Genomic DNA, 17,272 nt, shown 5'->3' on the forward strand with positions numbered 1-17,272 from the left:
TGCCAAACTGCAGAAGTTAATTTATGGCTCCCGCGTGAGAAGCGTGTATCATCTACTTGCTTTGCAATTAAAGATCACAATGAAAATATTTTAGGTTTTGATGTTTTGAACTGTTGAACCTGGTGTCTGCCGGACGGCAGCGTGTGGTCCTTCAGTTCAAATGTCGACCCTAACCCTGATAAAAATCAGGAAATGATAGTGCGCGTACTCCGTGCAGCTCCTGCACTCCCTGATTCAAAAATCACTAACGTTCCGCAGTATCTGATTTCTGCTACGGCATGAGCTGGAATCTCTGAAGTAATAACAGATTTGGAAAAATGGCACATAATTTCCAAAACCCACTCCCCATATAATTCACCAGTTTGGCCAGTGCGAAAACCAGACGGGAGGTGGCAATTAACAATTGATTATTGGCGCTTAAATGCCAACACAGCTCCACTAACGGCTGCCGTACCTAATATTGCAACTTTAACAGCCACATTACAAGCAGCCGCACACCCATGGATGGCAGCATTAGATGTAAAGGATATGTTCTTTATGATCCCTTTACAGGAAAAAGATAAAGAGAAGTTTGCTTTTACTTGGGAAGGTATACAATACACCTTTAACAGACTCCCACAGGGGTATAAACATTCACCCACAATCGCTCATGCCGCGCTTGCTGAGCTTTTACAAACAGTCTCACTTCCCCAGAATGTGAAACTGTACCAATATATAGATGATATTCTAATCGGAGGAGATTCCTCTGAAGAGGTAGGGGAAGCAGCAACAGCAGTATGGCAAGTGTTACATAATGCAGGAATTGAAATTCCCTCTGAGAAACGTCAGGGACCAAGTAAAGAAGTAAAATTTTTAGGTACTTGGTGGATTGCAGGTAGTGCAGCAATTCCACCGGACACCCTAAGTAAAATAGAACAATTGCAGATGCCCCAATCCAGAAAAGAATTACAACAGCTTATGGGTACTTTAGGATATTGGAGGAAACATGTACCTGGATTTTCTATCATTGCTCGCCCACTATATTCACTTCTACGAAAAGGAAAATCATGGGAATGGAATTCAGAACATGAAGAGGCAGTCAAAACTCTAATTCAGGAATTAAAAGCATATCAATCATTGGGACCGGTACAGCCCCACGACCCTATTATAGCAGAATGGGGTTTTGCTGAACACGGTACTTATTGTAATCTATTGCAAGCTGGCCCAGATGGACCAAAAAGGCCTTTGATGTTCAGTTCGACTGCATTTAAAGAGACAGAACAGAGATATTCCGAGTGGGAAAAGGGACTCTTGTCTTTAGTCCGAGCAGTGAAACAAGCTGAGAAAATACACCAGGAACAACCTGTACAAACCAGAGGTCCATTTAATTTATTAGAAGTAGTTCTAAAGGGGACTGCCCCCCCAGAAGGAATTGCACAAAAGCCTACAATTAGGAAAGGGTATGCTTATTTGACAGGAATTGCAGAAGAAATGAGATTAACTGAAGGACACACTAGACTCTCTAAATTAAAGATGCCTATAAATGCAGACCCATTAGCATTACAACAACCTTTTCAACCATCACCTATTTTAAATGCACCTCCCTTTACCGAGGGAACACCATCAGAAGATATTTGGCTTACTGATGCCTCAGCAAGGAGAATAAATGGCAGATGGCAATACAAGGCTGCTGCATTAAACATCAACACTGGCAAACAAATCATAGAAGAAGGTGAAGGTAGTGCACATGTAGGAGAATTAAGGGCAGTTGTTCTAGCAGCACAAAACGGAGCCAAAGTTATCTATGTCGACTCCTATGCCGTGTGGGCAGGTGCCACGCAGTGGCTTTGTCAGTGGGAAGTCCTGAACTGGGAAGTAAATAGATCTCCAGTTTGGAGATCTCAAGATTGGCAACTATTACTTAAAATAGCCAGAGACACTCCATTCAAGATGGGATGGGTGAAAGCTCATGCCAAAAATAATGAACCAGCCACAAACTGGAATCAAAAGGTAGATGAACTGGCAAAAATTAGAAAAATAAAAATAGGAAATTCCTTAAATTCTGAGTGGTATTGATTGGGAGAATGGCTACATCAAAAATTAGGTCATACACGTAAAGAAGCACTTTATTTTGCTGCACAAACTAAGGGTTGGCCCCTAAACAGGAAAACCTGTGAAATTATTTTTACAGAATGTCCTCAATGTAGATTAAAATTACAAACGAATCACCCTGCTAAAGCACCCCCCTTTCATATCAGTCAGGGAAAAACTCTGTGGTCTACATGGCAAATTGATTACATTGGGCCACTAAAATCTTCTGCAGGATATCGATATATCCTCACAGGGGTAGAAGTAGTCTCCAGCTTGCTTTTGGCAACTAAATGCCGAAAAGCTGATGAGAAAAACACAGTACGAGGACTATCTTCTTGGTTCTCTAGTCTACCTACCCCTGATGCCATCCAAAGAGATAATGGCACACATTTCACAAATAGGGAAGTGCAAGAATGGACAAAACAGAAAGAAATTCAATGGGTATTCCACACCCCCTACTACCCCCATCAAATGGGATGATAGAACGAGCTAATGGCTAATGGCTTATTAAAACAGAGCCTTAAGCCACACGAAGTCCGGTGGGATACACAACTTTCCGAAGTGCTCCATCAATTAAACAATCGATACGGACCCACTGGAAGCCCTGTGAGCTGAGCATTCTTTGTAAAAGCTAAATCTAATACCCCCCCTACTGATGAAAGAAAATGTCCGCTAACATTACAGCCAGGACAACCCGTTATGGTAAATTCACCACAAATTGGAACTGTGCCTATGACTTTAACTAAACCCCGTGGCCCACTTGCTTGGGAAGCTACTGATAGCAGTGGTGCAAAACATAGAATCAGTACTAGATGGATTTTTCCTTCTTTCTAAAAGGGGTAACCCGTTCAGCCTTCCCCACCGAAACGTCTTCTTTCTTTTTTTTTTAGCAGGAGAAGATGAACAACAGCAACAACAGATGACAACAACAGATGTTGATGATGGAGAAGATGGCAACAACAGCAGCAGCATCTCCCCAACCCAATTTTATTTTTCCTTTTAGTCGAGATAAGTATAATCCTTTTAGTTCAGACACAAGATCCCTGGGACCATGCACTACTAAATTACACTGGAAGTACCAACAGACGAGACAAACCTGAACCTTGCTATTTTAGTTATACATGGGAACGAGGCATATTCAAAAGATGAATGGAGATGGGAGACACCAGAAAGAAATTAAGATATCTCACAATAATAATAACATTCATCAAATTTTATCACTTCAAGCCACACCAGGGGAAGAAACAAAAATAGGGTGCCGTGTAATCAATGGATGTACCCACAAAAAAACGCACTGAAATTAAAATAGACTACACTGATTTTTCTAAATGTAAAGACAATGAGAAATCTTGCTATAAGACACCAGAACCAGGTTGTCGGTACAATTTCACTTTCACGCAACCTGTACTCACTTTTTGCTTTTGGGGTAATCGTGGTGTAGAACTATTGTTTGATTTTATGATTAGTGAACGAAAATTTGGAATTTGTGTACAACAGGGTGGCCGTGGATTGATGCATACATACTTTTTAATGTACCTACGCCTGATCTAAATTTATCTGCCATAGTACTACACAATAACATCACCTTTCATAAGCAGGAATGGATTATTAAAGACGAAATGAAAACCAACAAATTCCATCCTTAAAGGGAACCAAAGGAGACACCATTTCGATAGGATGCCGAACTGAAAATCATACTAAATGTATGACAGCAACCTTACACATTGTTGTAAACAACATTGAAGGAAAAGACAACATATGTACCTGTCCTTTTAAACAGGAATGCTGGTATACTTTTACTATATCCCATTCAGTACTCGTAAGGTGTCTTTGGACAAACCCTAACTCTCATTCCAGCTTATTCAGGATTGATACCGCACAACCACATTCACTAACTCAGCCTCCTATCAAACTGTCTCCTCACATTTATAACATTGATCCCTATATAATCAAGAACATAGGACAACAGCAAGTGCTATTTAATCCATCGTGGTCTCTCAAACGAGTGGAGCTATCAATGCAAGTTGATATCTCTGCAACTAAACCTGCTTGCTCACCATTCCCAAATACGTCTTTTACAGGATGGTTAGCGTGGGTGCATGGGCGAACCCTCACCTCTCCAAAACGATCGAGGAGAGATGTAACTGGCATCCTGGGAACGGGACTAGGAATATTGAACAGCATGGATGCTGAAGTTTTAAGCAAACAAAATAAATTCGGCAACAAGTGATTTACATAAATTAGAACACCCATTACGATCTTCTTTGACAGCATTAGGAACAAGCCAGTGGCTTTTGGCTAATATATTGCCTACATGGGAAAGAATTAATGAAAAGGACCACCAACTAATCACAAATGCATTTGGCACAATTCAAAATAATATTTCTCTAGCTCTTAGCTGCATCCAGGCCCAATTATGGATACAGTCTACCGTGGCAGCTATTATAAGGGAAGGTGGTGAGGGCACCTTGCCCACTGAAATCCAAAAGGTAGTTTGGGATAATGCAACTAAATTTGAAAAGGAATTTCAATCTTGGTGGCGTCTAGTCAATTTGACTTACGACTCCACTGACAGCAAAGTCACAGCTTTTGTTTTGACAATACGCAATGGTTCCGTATATATCATATACCCAATCATTGCGCTAGGATTAAATCACAATGGAACGGTACTCTACCCATTAGAACGTAGAGTATGGGCCCAAAAAAAATGGGAATAAATGGCAAACTATTGATGTTGATGCATGTGTTGTGCGAGAACAACAGGGATTTATTTGTGAAAGCAATACCATCAAAGCTCAAGACATTTGTCTTGACACTGAACAAAATGTTTGTAATTTTGAAATACATCCTGATGAAACCCCTGAAACTGATTTACAGATAACGTAATTGTGGAAACATCTAGCCACTCAAATATCTGTGTTTGTAATTTTACTAAGATTATGGGATGCGACTTCAACTATTCAGCTCCTGTTACAACCCATCAGTTGCTACAATCAAGCTATACATCTTATCAAGATCTACTACCTACCCCCATTGGAATGAATCTTACATTAGTATGAAAACTGTTACAACATGATGACCTGAGTCAATTACTAAACCAGATTTAAAACAATGGACAAAGAACTCTGATTATGGTCCATCATGATGCAGAGAAGATACATGATGTCCTAGAAAAAGTGAAGAAGGATGGAGAACATCACTGGTGGGATGTTTTATTTAGTTGGTCACCAACAGCAACAGGAACTTTGAATTGGGTTTTACATCCCATAACAATTTTATTAATTTCTATTCTGCTATGCTTATTGTTGAACATTATTTTATGTGTTAAAGTGTGGAAAATAACTAAACAATTGGCACTAATACCAAAACCTCCTCGCATAAATAACCTTGCTTAATTGTACTTAATAAAACCTTAATAGTTAAGTATATTAATAATTAAGTATACCAACCAAAAATTTCCCTCAAATTACAATTGGAATATGACGTTGATCTGTTTATAGGCACAGAGGCAAGAGGCGACCACACCGCCACTCTGTGATCAAGATGGATTGACTTTAGTCACGGGGTGGATTGTGGTGGTGCACAATAATAAGTAATAGAGTGAACCTTGCCATCAAATTCTATTAGGTCGCACCTTTATAAATCTCTATTAAAATCACTTTCTGCTAATTTCTTTGACGGTGATTCTTTAAGCGGCCTCTAAACCACTTACTCGCGACAAGGCTGTATTCTTAAGATAATGAGCCACTCTTCTATGCTAGAGTTAGTGGATGAGCTTGGTTTATTCATATTGCTTTCTTCTGCTTCTGTTTACTGCTGCTCTAAGAGAGTACTGAAAAAACCTACCCCGCGTATGTTAGCGTGAGGTGCTGTCTGAGGGAAAACTTGTGGCAGCACCTGTGGTATTGAATTAAACAGCACCGGTGAGTGTTCCCGTGAACTGGACCTTGATCATCTGCAGTGCTAAATCGCTTGGAGGTTTACAGGTACAGGTTTGTCCCACGTCAGCTGGAAAGCTCCGCAAATTCCTCGGCACCACTCACGAGTGGGAATGGGCCAGGGGATTTCCCCGTGGGCATTTTGGATGCAGTTACCCTGCATCCAAATTTTGCACAACAAAACGCAACCAAATGGACAAGGGTAATTGTGCCAGTTGGCCTCCATTCCAGGGAATGGTCCCGGGCACGTGTAATTTATGGTTGTAGAGAGAGTTTTTGTATAGTTCCGGGAAAGGAAATTGGAAAACGTGAGTGCATGCTTAGTGAGACCTGGGGAAGGTTACTTATCTTTGGTGTCTGATCATTAGTGAAGTTGGTGTCTCAGCAATACAGCGAGGATAACGCTTCCCTTTCTCTCACACTGTGGCTGTTGTGCGAGACGTTTGGGCCACAGACTGTCTCCCTCTCTCTAGATGACACTCTGTTAAATTGGGCCCCTGCATTGCTTCCAAGGCACTCCCCCAAAACCAGACATTTAGTCTTCATAACGATGAAGAGCAACCACCGTTCTGAGTGGAAAAGCCACTCCCTGAGTCGTGCAGTGCCAGTGTTCGTTGCTTTCTCTTCTTGTCATTTTCTGAGCTCCTGAAGTGCAGGAAGGCTGGAGGTGAGAAGCTGTCAGCATCAAATACTCGGAGGAAGAACATTTATATCTCCATTTTACTTTCCTCAATTATAGACTGTATTGGCAGGGCAACAAGTAGGCAGGCAGGTTGCCTGGCCAGTGCCTGTGCGGTTCTGGCACAGAGGATCAAGCGCTTTGTGCTTCAGAGCTGTCAGGCTGGCACTTTTCACCACTCAATGCAGCTCTAGATTAAAGCTAAATGAAAATAGAAATTTTGCTTCAGAGCTTGACCGTGTCATTTTGTTCCATCCTTTTACTTGTTCAGTGGCTACGGAAGGGAGCCACTCCCTTGGTAGGAGCATCCACTGAGTTATAAACATGCGTGATATCAGAGCATCTTTGTGTATATTTACGCATGAGATCATTACAGCTGCTGTTTTAAAGATCTCTGTAGTACATGAAACCTTTGGCAGTAAAATTGTAAATCCATGCAATGGCGTGTTAAGCACACAAATCCAATCAAATCCTTTAAAGAGCCTTGAAAGCCTCTCCCAGAGAGTACAGAAATGGTTATTTGTGATTCTCTTGAGCTGCCTTTTATGGCAGCTTGCTTAGAGTGTCTGTGGCAAGTAGTCTTCTGGGGGCTTAACGCTGCAAATGGTAGGTTCTTTAAACAAGCAAATGGATAAACTTAAGACTTGGTTTTACTCTTTTAACAGCTCCTACCCAAATGGGAGGCCTGAGTAGGCTGCTTTTAGCAGGGGAACATGCCCTGACTGCGCAAGAGGTAAGGAACTCTCTTCTCTCCCTTGCCGCGAGCCCTCAGTTTAAAGAGAGCTCTGAAGAGGAATGTTTGACCAGTGGGAAGTGAAATTTAAGATACACACCTCAGGTGGGACGGAAGTGTGAGGCCTGTGGCGGTCACGGACGCTTCTGTCCTGGGCTGTGAGCTGTGCAAATGCCAGCAGAAAGCTCTGGGAACGCTTTGTGCATAGGCCAAAGCGTTCCTGCTGCTACCCCAAGTGTCGCCAGCCCGAGCCCTCACATCTGGAGACTGATGTTTCACGCCAGCAGGCCAGGGGAAGGTAGAGTTGCCTCCCCTCTGACACGAGGCTGCCACGCTTTGGAGCAGGCATGCTCTGGGGGGGGTCAGACCAGGTGTCTTTGCTGTCTTCTGGCCTTCATGTGGTTCTCATGCTCCTGGACAGCCCCATGTCTGCTGACAGTCTTTCATAAATGGGGATTTGGAGAAGTGGAAGTTGTTTCTCCCTCCTGGTGGGAGCACGCACCGGGGCTTTGTTGCCAGAGAATCAAGTGGGGAGCGCTCCTGGTTGGATGCAGCTCCCTTGGCAGATGCTTGTGCTCGTCTCTCGGCCCCGAGGTCTGATTTGTGCCTTTCCCCCCACCCCAGCTGTGCTGCCGGCTCTTGTGAAATGGGGGTACCGAGGGCAGATGGTTTTACCACAGCCAGGAAGTTCCAGTCAACCCGTCAGGGAGGTTTTCTTCCTGGTTCTTGCAGTTACAGATTTTCAAACAACCCAGCAAAGAAGTTTTCCAAGGAAACGTGACCAAGGGAAGTGCAGGGTTGAGCTCTGATTGCTCTCTGTGTGGATTGTGTCTGTCCCTGTCCTCAGCCAGGCACGCAGGATCTTTCAGATGAGGAACAGGACTATTCCAGGCTGAAGCGAGCAATCAGGATCCCAGCTGTGTTTTGTTTAAGGCCATCAGGTGGAAGTGTGCGGTTGGAGCCTTCTTGGTCGCTTACTCTTTGATTTCAGTGCTGTCCTCAAGTCCGAATCTTGCAGTGTGTTTGCTGAGGACTAAAAATGAAAGGGATAAAGCAGATCGTCCTCACCCACCTACGCACCTTCCCCCCAGCTCAAGGTGAACAGACAAAATCTCTGGGCTACGTTGTTTTATTAAACGTGTATCAGATATGCAGCATCAGGGGAGTTGTGTACAGCAAATGGCTGCAGGTGCCTGGGGCTTGACCAGCGTCACCTGGAAGGGAAAAAGGAAAAAAGGTGACCGTGGGGACTTGTGACCACGTATATTTATTTGTAATTTCTCATTGTACATTGCTGTATGCGTGCTTTGGAACATTTAGCGCTCAATACTTCCTCCTGTCCTCCCCCTCTTCCTCCTCCTGATAGTCTTCCTGCACCTCCTGTTCCTACTCCTCTTCATTGTCATCCTGTTACCCTCCTTCTCCTCCTTCTGTCTGTCCTCCTGTTTGTCGTTGCTGTAGTTGTCCTCATCCTCCTCCTCTTCCTCCCCCTTCCTCCCACTCCTCCACGACTTCATCCTAATCCTCCTTCTCCTGTTAGTCGTCCTTGTTCTCCTGCCATCCTCTTGCTCATCCTCTTCCTGTTTCTCCTCCTTCTTCTCCTCTTCCCCCCCGCCTCCTCCACCGCCTCCTCTTTGTTCTGTTCCTCTTCATCCTGTATGTCATCCTCCTTTCCTTCTCTTCGTCTTCCTCCTCCTCATATTCCCTTTCCTCTTCATTCTCCTTCTCCTTTTCCTTCCTCCTTCTCCTCCTCCTGCCCCTCTACCTCCTCCTCATCATCATCCTCTTCCTCCTCTTTTTTTCTCTTCTTTCTCATGTTTGTCCTCCTCATGTCCTGTATCTTGTTCCTCTATCTTCTGTTCCTCCTCCTGCTCATCCTTCTTCTCTTCCTATTCTTCCTCCTGCTTCTAGTCCTGTGCCACGTGTTCCTCTTCTGACTGTTCCTCGTGTTCCTCCTCCATCTCTTCTTTCTCCTCCTCTGGCTCCTCCTCATGTTCTTCCTCTTCCTTCTTTTTTTCTCTTCTTCCTCCTTCTTCTCATTCTCTTTCTATGTTCCGTGTCCTCTTCACCCCCTTCCTCCTCCTCCACCTGCCATCCACCAGTTCATCCCGTTTGTCGTCCTTCTTTTTCTCCTCCTCCTGTTTGTCCTCCTGTTAATTCTCTGTGACGGGGTCATCACAACCTGGTTGGTTGGGTGCCTGGGACTCAGTGATAGGTAAAGGGATTCCCCAGGTAGAAATGGGTTTCCATATGTCCTTTTCTCATGTCAACGTGAGAAAAACAACAGGCCGACAGTGGGGGTTTTAAAGGGTTTGTGGGTTGGAGAGAGCAGGAAAATGGGCTTATTCCACTGGGCATCGGGTGGGTACCTGCCCGATATTAAAGCGTCTTTATGTAAGTGCTGCTAGTTTTGGGTCTGTAGGGCAGGTGGAAGACCCAGGCAACTCCGTGAGGTTCACACCATTCCCGTGCAATTTTATGTGTTGTATCAAGGCGGAAAACTTCTGCCCCGCAGGAGAGGAAGGTGCCATTTGTCATTTCCTCCACAAATTAGCCCTTGGAGGAGAAGAGGGGAAAAGTGCTGCTGGACTTTATAGACGGTGCTCTGTGTGCTGCTGCACTTCCCTGTTCTGTGGCAGGGTCATCAGAACCGGGTTGGCCGGGTGCCTGGGACCTTCAAGGCCTGTAAGGAGGGAAGAAGTCAGCCAGGCACCCGGGAAACTTGAGGACGATAGGGAGAGGGAGAAGTCGTCTGCCTGGTGCACAGGACCTTCAGGGCCTGATGAGGAGGGCAAAGGGGACTGCTAGGTGACCAGCTCGGTCACAGGGCATGGCTCTTTGCCTCATAAAATGGGGTTCGTTATGCTAACCATATTACCAGGGGTCAGGAGCAGGGGGGACCGGTCACAAGTGCAATTGTTAGTTGCCTTTCTGAAGTACTGGGGTGGCAGCAATGCAGGGCTCAAATACCAGGTTAGGCTCGAGGCCACTGCTGTTCTCCTGGTTTTCCCAGGCAAAACACAAGTGGAGACGTAGCCCTGCCTGCAGCTTTTCTGAAGGGAGTGCAGCAGCTCTTGCCAGTTGCCAAGGCACGGGGTGGCTCCAGCCCCTACAGCCTCGGAGTCAGTATCAACTGTGCTGGCTCCAGCTTCAAAGGCTCAGGTGATGGCCAGGGACTCAGGCCATTGGGCAAAACATTCATTTCCTCAGTTAACTCTGCTTTTCCGTCTGCAGAAATGCTGTAGATTCACCGAACCAAACACCGTTTTTCAAGTGGGCACTTCTGTCTGTAAACCGTACTCCTAAAGTATTACTGGGGTCGAAAGGGGGAGAGCATCTTGCATAGGAGAGGATGGCGCATCGCTCTCATATTCTTGAGGCAGTCCTACTCGAGTTATGCTTTCAGTGGGAGCCCTTCCTGAACGATCATTTCCTGGGGGTACAGCGCGATGATGGAGGTAAAGTGTCCCGCGCCGAATGGTAGGCTTCTGGGGCACCCCTGGGGCAATTCTCGGCCTTCGAGGACAACTTTCAGGATGGGGAGAGGATGTCACGAAAAAAGTGACACTGCCGTACGAGCTACAGATACTTCAGCCAGCAGTGACATGAACACATGCACAAGCCAGGTTCCCGCGCCGGCCGTACGAGCTACACAGCCACCAGTGACATCAGAACAGCACCTAGGCCAAGTTCCCGCACCTCCCAGATCAGCTAGTCAGCCAGCCACATCACAAGCCCCTGCACAAGCCAGATCCCCACACCTGCCCTATCAGGAACTGTGCCACAAGTGACATAATCGCATCCACAAGCCGGGTTCCGCGCCTGCCCTATCAAGTACTAAGCCAGCAGTGACATCAGCACCTGCACAAGCCAGGTTCCCGCGCTTGCCATACAAGATCCATAGTCACCAGTGACATCAAAACAGCAGCATCAGCCTGGTTCCCGTGCCTGCCATAACAGCTCGTCAGCCACCCGTGACATCACAAGCACCAGCACGAGCCAGGTCCCCGCACCTGTGCCACTAGCTGATATGGCAAGCGTGGGAACCCGGCTTGTGCAGGTGTTGATGTCACTTGTGGCCCAGTTCCTGATGGGGAGGCATGGGAACTTTGCTTCTGCAGGTGCTTGTGATGTCACGGGTGGCTGACTAGCTGATAGGGTAGGTGTGGGAACCTGTCTTGTTGAAGTGCTTGAGAGGTCACTGGTGTTTGAGTAGCTGATTGGGCAGGTGGGGATTGGGGGTAAAAGGGTAAGGGGGACCCTCCCGTTGAGGAACCTCGTGACTCAAGGGGAGGGTCTCCCTTGACCTTTTCATAGAATCATAGAATCATTAAGGTTGGAAAAGACCTCTAAGATCATCGAGTCCAACCATCAACCCAACACCACCATACCCACTACACCATGTCCCTAAGCGCCTCATCTACACGTCTTTTAAATACTTCCAGGGATGGTGACTCCACCACTTCCCTGGGCAGCCTGTTCCAAGGCCTGACCACTCTTTCAGTAAAGAAATTTCTCCTAATGTCCAGCCTAACCTCCCTTGGCACAACTTGAGGCCGTTTCCTCTCGTCCTATCACTAGTTACTTGGGAGAAGAGACCAACACCCACCTCACTACAACCTCCTTTCAAGTAGTTGTAGAGCACGATGAGGTCTCCCCTCAGCCTCCTCTTCTCCAGACTAAACAACCCCAGTTCCCTCAGCCGCTCCTCATAAGACTTGTGCTCCAGGCCCTTCACCAGCTTCGTTGCCCTTCTCTGGACACGCTCCAGCACCTCCTTGTCCTTCTTGTAGTGAGGGGCCCAAAACTGAACACAGGATTCGAGGTGCGGCCTCACCAGTGCCGAGTACAGGGGCACGATCACCTCCCTGCTCCTGCTGGCCACACTATTTCTGATACAGGCCAGGATGCCGTTGGCCGCCTTGGCCACCTGGGCACACTGCTGGCTCATGTTCAGCTGTCGACCAGCACCCCCAGGTCCTTTTCCTCCGGGCAGCTGTCCAGCCACTCTTCCCCAAGCCTGTAGAGTTGCCTGGGGTTGTTGTGGCCGAAGTGCAGGACCCAGCACTCGGCCTTGTTGAACCTCATACAGTTGGCCTCAGCCCATCGATCCAGCCTGTCCAGGTCCCTCTGCAGAGCCTTCCTACCCTCGAGCAGATCAACACTCCCGCCCAGCTTGGTGTCGTCTGCCAACTTACTGAGGGAGCACTCGATCCCCTCGTCCAGATCGTTGATAAAGATATTGAACGGGACCGGCCCCAGCACTGAGCCCTGGGGAACACCGCTCGTGACCGGCCGCCAACTGGATTTAACTCCGTTGACCACAACTCTCTGGGCTCGGCCGTCCAGCCAGTTTTTTACCCAGCGAAGAGTGCACCTGTCTAGGCCGTGAGCCGCCAGCTTCTCTAGGAGAATGCTGTGGGAGACAGTGTCAAAGGCCTTACTGAAGTCCAGGTAGACCACATCCACTGCCTTTCCCTCATCCACCAGGCGGGTCACCTGGTCATTTTATCCTCAGTCTCTGTACAAATCATTCCAACGCAACTCTGACACGATTTTCTCTGTGTATACTTAATCCATGTAATGAGTAATAGAGTGAACCTTGCCATCGAACTCTGTTAAGTCACGTTTCTATAAATTTCTATTAAAATCACCTTTTGCCGATCTCTTTGTCAGTGATCTTCCAAGCGGCCTTCAAACTACTCATTCATGACAGGAGGCACCGCCTGGTTGTCACTTGTCTTGCAGGAACAGGATTGAACAGCAGAAGGGAGGCAGGACGAGAGGACCCATGAGGTCAAAAAGCACATCAGACAGCTGGGACAGTCACGATGAGAGCAGAGGGAGAAGGAGGTGCAGGGGACCCGGCTGGGACAATGCTTCCGAGGTGACATCTGCCACACAAACACAGAGACAGACAGGGGCGTTGGGAGGTGGTGGCGTGGGTGAGAAAGGTGCCTGGGGGAGAGGGGAGCACGGGGAGATGGTGGAAAAGCCGGGGTGTTGGCAGTGAGGACACTCCTGCTGTGCAGGTGCTTGTGATGTCACTTGTGGCTGAGTGGGTGTTAGGGCAGGAGCAGGCCCCTGCTTTGTGCTGCTGCTTGTGATATTCCCAGGTAGTTGATAGGGCAGGAGAAAGACCCTGGCTTCTGCAGCTGCTTATGTTGTCGCTGATGGCTGAGTAGCTGATAGGCCAGGAGCATGTGCACTTGGTTGTGATGTCACCGGTGGCTTTGTAGCAGTTACAGCAGGAGCATGAGCTGGCTCGTGCAGGTGCTTCTGATGTCATAGGTGGATGAGTAGGTGGTAGGTTAGGAACAGGCCCCTGGCTTGTGCTGGTGCTGGTGTTGTCATAGGTGGTTGAGGAGGTGTGAGGCCAGGGGCCAGCCCCTGGCTTGTGCAGATTCTTGCGATGTCATAGGTGGATGAGTAGGTGATAGGGTAGGAGGAGGCACGTGGCTTGTTCATGTGCTTGTGAGGTCACATGTGCCTGAGTAGGTGAGAGGGCAGAAGCAGGCACCTGGCTTCTTGTTTCAGGAATTACGCAGCCGCCACCACGGTCTCATGGTAGGAATTATGCAGGTGCCACCTCAACAGGGCTCGGCCCTAGGTTCCTGCTCGCAGAAGACAAGTCGCCAATCTGCTGAGTAAATAAGTGGTTTATTTATCTGACATGCAGAGCAGCTCGAGCTGGTTGCCTCCAAGGAGGGACCCCTACTGCAGATCGCAGACCCCTTACAGAGAGATTTCCCAAAACGTACCACCCCTCACCCGATCCCCAAGTCCAATCACTTAATTCTGGTCGGTGGTCTCTTGATTTCATACTGGTGTTCCTGGTCGCTGGGCTGGCCTTCTTCTGAAGTTACCTCATTCTCTTGGAATTGTTTCCTTGGTCCTTTTCTTCTTCATTCTGCTTGCATCTGCCAGTTTCAGCTCGTTCTGTGGTTGCAACGTTCCTCCCCCAGTCAGCTCTCAGGATCCTCCTACTCCAGGCTGCCTTTAACCTCTCTCTGCCTCGCTCCTCTCCCCTCGGTGCCTGCAGGCAGTGCCCTCAGCCCTGCTGCGCTTTGCAGAGGAGCTGCTCCTGGGCAGAGCTGTCTCTCTGCAGCGCTGCCCACTTGCCGGGAGCTCCCTCCGTCCCGGGAGCCCAGCCCGGCTCAGCAGCAGAGGACCAGCCCAAGGCGTCACTTTTTCTTCCCCCTCTGGGCTCCCTTCAGGTGTCCCTGGGGCTCCAGGGGAACCTGCTGTGAAACAGGCCGAAGGCGTCACGGATGTTCCCTTCCTCGTCCAGGGAGAGAGATTTCTTTCCGGCAGTGTCGTTTCTCATCTCGGGGAAAGAACTGGGCATGAGAATTGCCTTTCCTTGTCCCGTCACTAGGCAGGACACCCAGACAGTGCCAGGGAGGGATCTCCTTTACCCCTGCGGAGGGAAGGGATTCAGCTGAGTCAATGAAGGCGCCTCCTCCTGTGTTTTCAGTCCTGGGGCCAGAAAGGGACTCAGCTCCCTCCCACGCACACCACAAACCCACAAATCCATCAAAGGAGGTGGGATTCCTCTCGCCTCAGTTCAGGTGTGCACAAAATGGCCACCTGCATGTGAGGTCCTTGTCCCAGCTCTGATGCTAATTAATGGAGATGGAGGGCAGCAGTGAGCTGCTCGGACACAAACACCTGGTGACATGTGAGGTACTAGAGATGGTCCAAGATACGTGCAGGTAGCTGCAAGCTCTGCCGGAGCAACTCTGAGAGACCAGGCAACATCTGGGGGCATCTTCTTGGAGGTTGTTGGGAAATTCCTCTGGCCAATTGAAATGGCAGCAGATGCCGAAATCTAGGGTAAGGGAACCTTTCGCTATTCATCATGTTCAGGGCTTCATCACACATGACAGTAACTTGGAATGACAAACGCCATGGCCTCGAACATACACACCCCCTCCCACCTTGCTCGTTCTTTCCCCAGCTTTTATTGCTGAGCAGGACGTCATATGGTGTGGGATATCCCTTTGGTTTGTTGGGGTCAGCTGTCCCGGCTGTGTCCCCTCCCAGCTTCTTGACCATCCCCAGCCAAGTTGCTGGTGGGTCAGCGTGAGAAACAGAAGCGGCCTTGATGCTGTGCAAGCCCTGTTCAGCGATAGCTAAAACATTGGTGTGTTATCAGGGCTGTTTTTGTCACAAATCCAACGCACAGCACCATCTGGGCTCCTAGGGAGAAAATTAACTCCATCCCAGCCAAAACCAGTGCAGTAAAGCCCATCCTACTCCTGCCACACAAGCGACACACAGCAGAGAGGAGTGTTCGGGCACGCTGGAGGGGCTGTTGCATCCCACAGGCCTTCGATCCCATCTCTTGCAACTGCCCAACCGCAGCCAACCCCCAAACCCCACCTGCCCAGACGGGCTCCCAATAGCAGACATGTTGGTGCAGGGGGCAGACAGGGTTTTTGGAACAGCAGTGGGGAGAAAGGGGATGACCATTTCCCAGGACAAGAGGGGAAATCTATCTCCTCTCTCCCCGTTTGTGCTGTCTCCCTGCTGGTGTCATAATGCACCTTCAAATGATGCGGGCTGATGTCACAGGGGGATGACCCACATCACCGGGAGGTCTCCCCAGCGCCGCGGCGGTGCCGGCACTTGCCGGCGAGGCCTGGGCGCTGCTGGGCACTGCTCAGGGGCTCCCCACTGCTGCCCTTCGGAGCTGCTCCAGAGCCAGGAGCGGGGTCGGGAGGCAGCGGGGCTGCGCTGGGGGACCCTCCCTGACAGGCAGCACCCTTGCTGACAGGCAGAGCAGGGGCACGTCGGAAAGGAATTTTGGGCGAGGAGCTGCGAAGAGCATCCCTTTCCCTGAGCTGAGGGCAAGCAGCAAGCGCGATGGAGGGCTGCTGCACCGTGGCCGTCGGCTTGGAGCTGAGCAGCTTGTTCCCCACACTCCTGCAGCTCTCCACCAAGGGTATGGGTTTTGGGAGCTCCTTCCCGAGGGGTCGCACCAGGGCTGTCAGCTGTCAAAAGCTGCAGCTGCTGGGGTGTGGGGGTGGCTGGACAGGGCTGGGGGTGGCCGTGAGAGCCCTGCTTGAGGATCCCACCGGGCTCGGGACAATGTGGCAACCAGGACTCCCGGGTCATGGTGCTGGGGCTGCCCTGAGCCCCAAGGCCCCCGTGGAAATGGCTCGGTCCCCTCACGAGGGGGGCTGTGCGGGGCCATGGGGTTCTGGCTCTGGGATGAAAAGGGATCCTGTGTCCCACGAGCTGGGGTGTCCTTCAGGTCCCACAGGGCTCTCACAAGCCGGCTGGAAATGCCTCTGCTGTAAATCAACCCTTTACCTTGAACTAGTCTCCTTTGGGAGAACCTCTGTTCCTTCCCAGGGGATCCTCTTGTGCCACCAGGCTGGCAGATCATGTCCTGGGCGCTGGGGTGCCATCGCTTTCTGGGGGTTAGATGGCCACAGCCCTGGTCCTGAGCCCTTCCCACCTCCCCATTTCTGCTCCAGCCCTGCCCCTGGAGCCGAGTAAGGCTGGCAGTCTGAAACTGGGGCACAGCCCAGCTCCGCAGCCGTGGCGGTGTTTGTCTGGGCTGTTTGTGGACACCTGCATCTGTCACCCCCTGGGCGAGGAGCTTGCCGAGAGGCTGTGAGCTGGCTGGCCCGGAGCCTGAGACCTCTTTCCCTTGTTTCCAGATGTTGTGTCTATCTGGGATGCTGTGTCTGCGTACATCCTGGGACAGCTGAAGCTGGACAAGGTGGGCTGGCGTCTTGGTCCTCCTTTGCCCTGGAGAGCCTGGACCCCGGGGAGTGATCCCTCCCTGAGCATCACAGCAGCACGCCGAAACAACCCCGTGTGCCCAGAGCTGCTTCTTGG

At 49.3% G+C, this 17,272-nt stretch overlaps 1 long non-coding RNA gene across 3 annotated transcripts; it reads left to right on the top strand.

Moving 5' to 3' along the window:
• Nucleotides 1–5,810: 5,810 nt before the first annotated feature.
• On the top strand, nt 5,811–17,232 carry LOC142076639 (uncharacterized). Of its 3 annotated transcripts, XR_012671231.1 has the most exons (5): nt 5,811–5,993; nt 7,353–7,420; nt 13,169–13,307; nt 16,200–16,367; nt 17,092–17,232. It is a non-coding gene; the product is annotated as an uncharacterized LOC142076639 (long non-coding RNA). The 3 variants fall into 3 exon arrangements; XR_012671230.1 differs by lacking the exon at nt 5,811–5,993 and having other exon boundaries at nt 6,658–7,420; XR_012671232.1 differs by lacking the exons at nt 5,811–5,993; nt 16,200–16,367 and having other exon boundaries at nt 6,665–7,420.
• Nucleotides 17,233–17,272: the final 40 nt, after the last annotated feature.

Source organism: Calonectris borealis, unplaced genomic scaffold (genome assembly GCF_964195595.1).
Source record: "Calonectris borealis unplaced genomic scaffold, bCalBor7.hap1.2 HAP1_SCAFFOLD_77, whole genome shotgun sequence".
Lineage (NCBI taxonomy): Eukaryota > Metazoa > Chordata > Aves > Procellariiformes > Procellariidae > Calonectris > Calonectris borealis.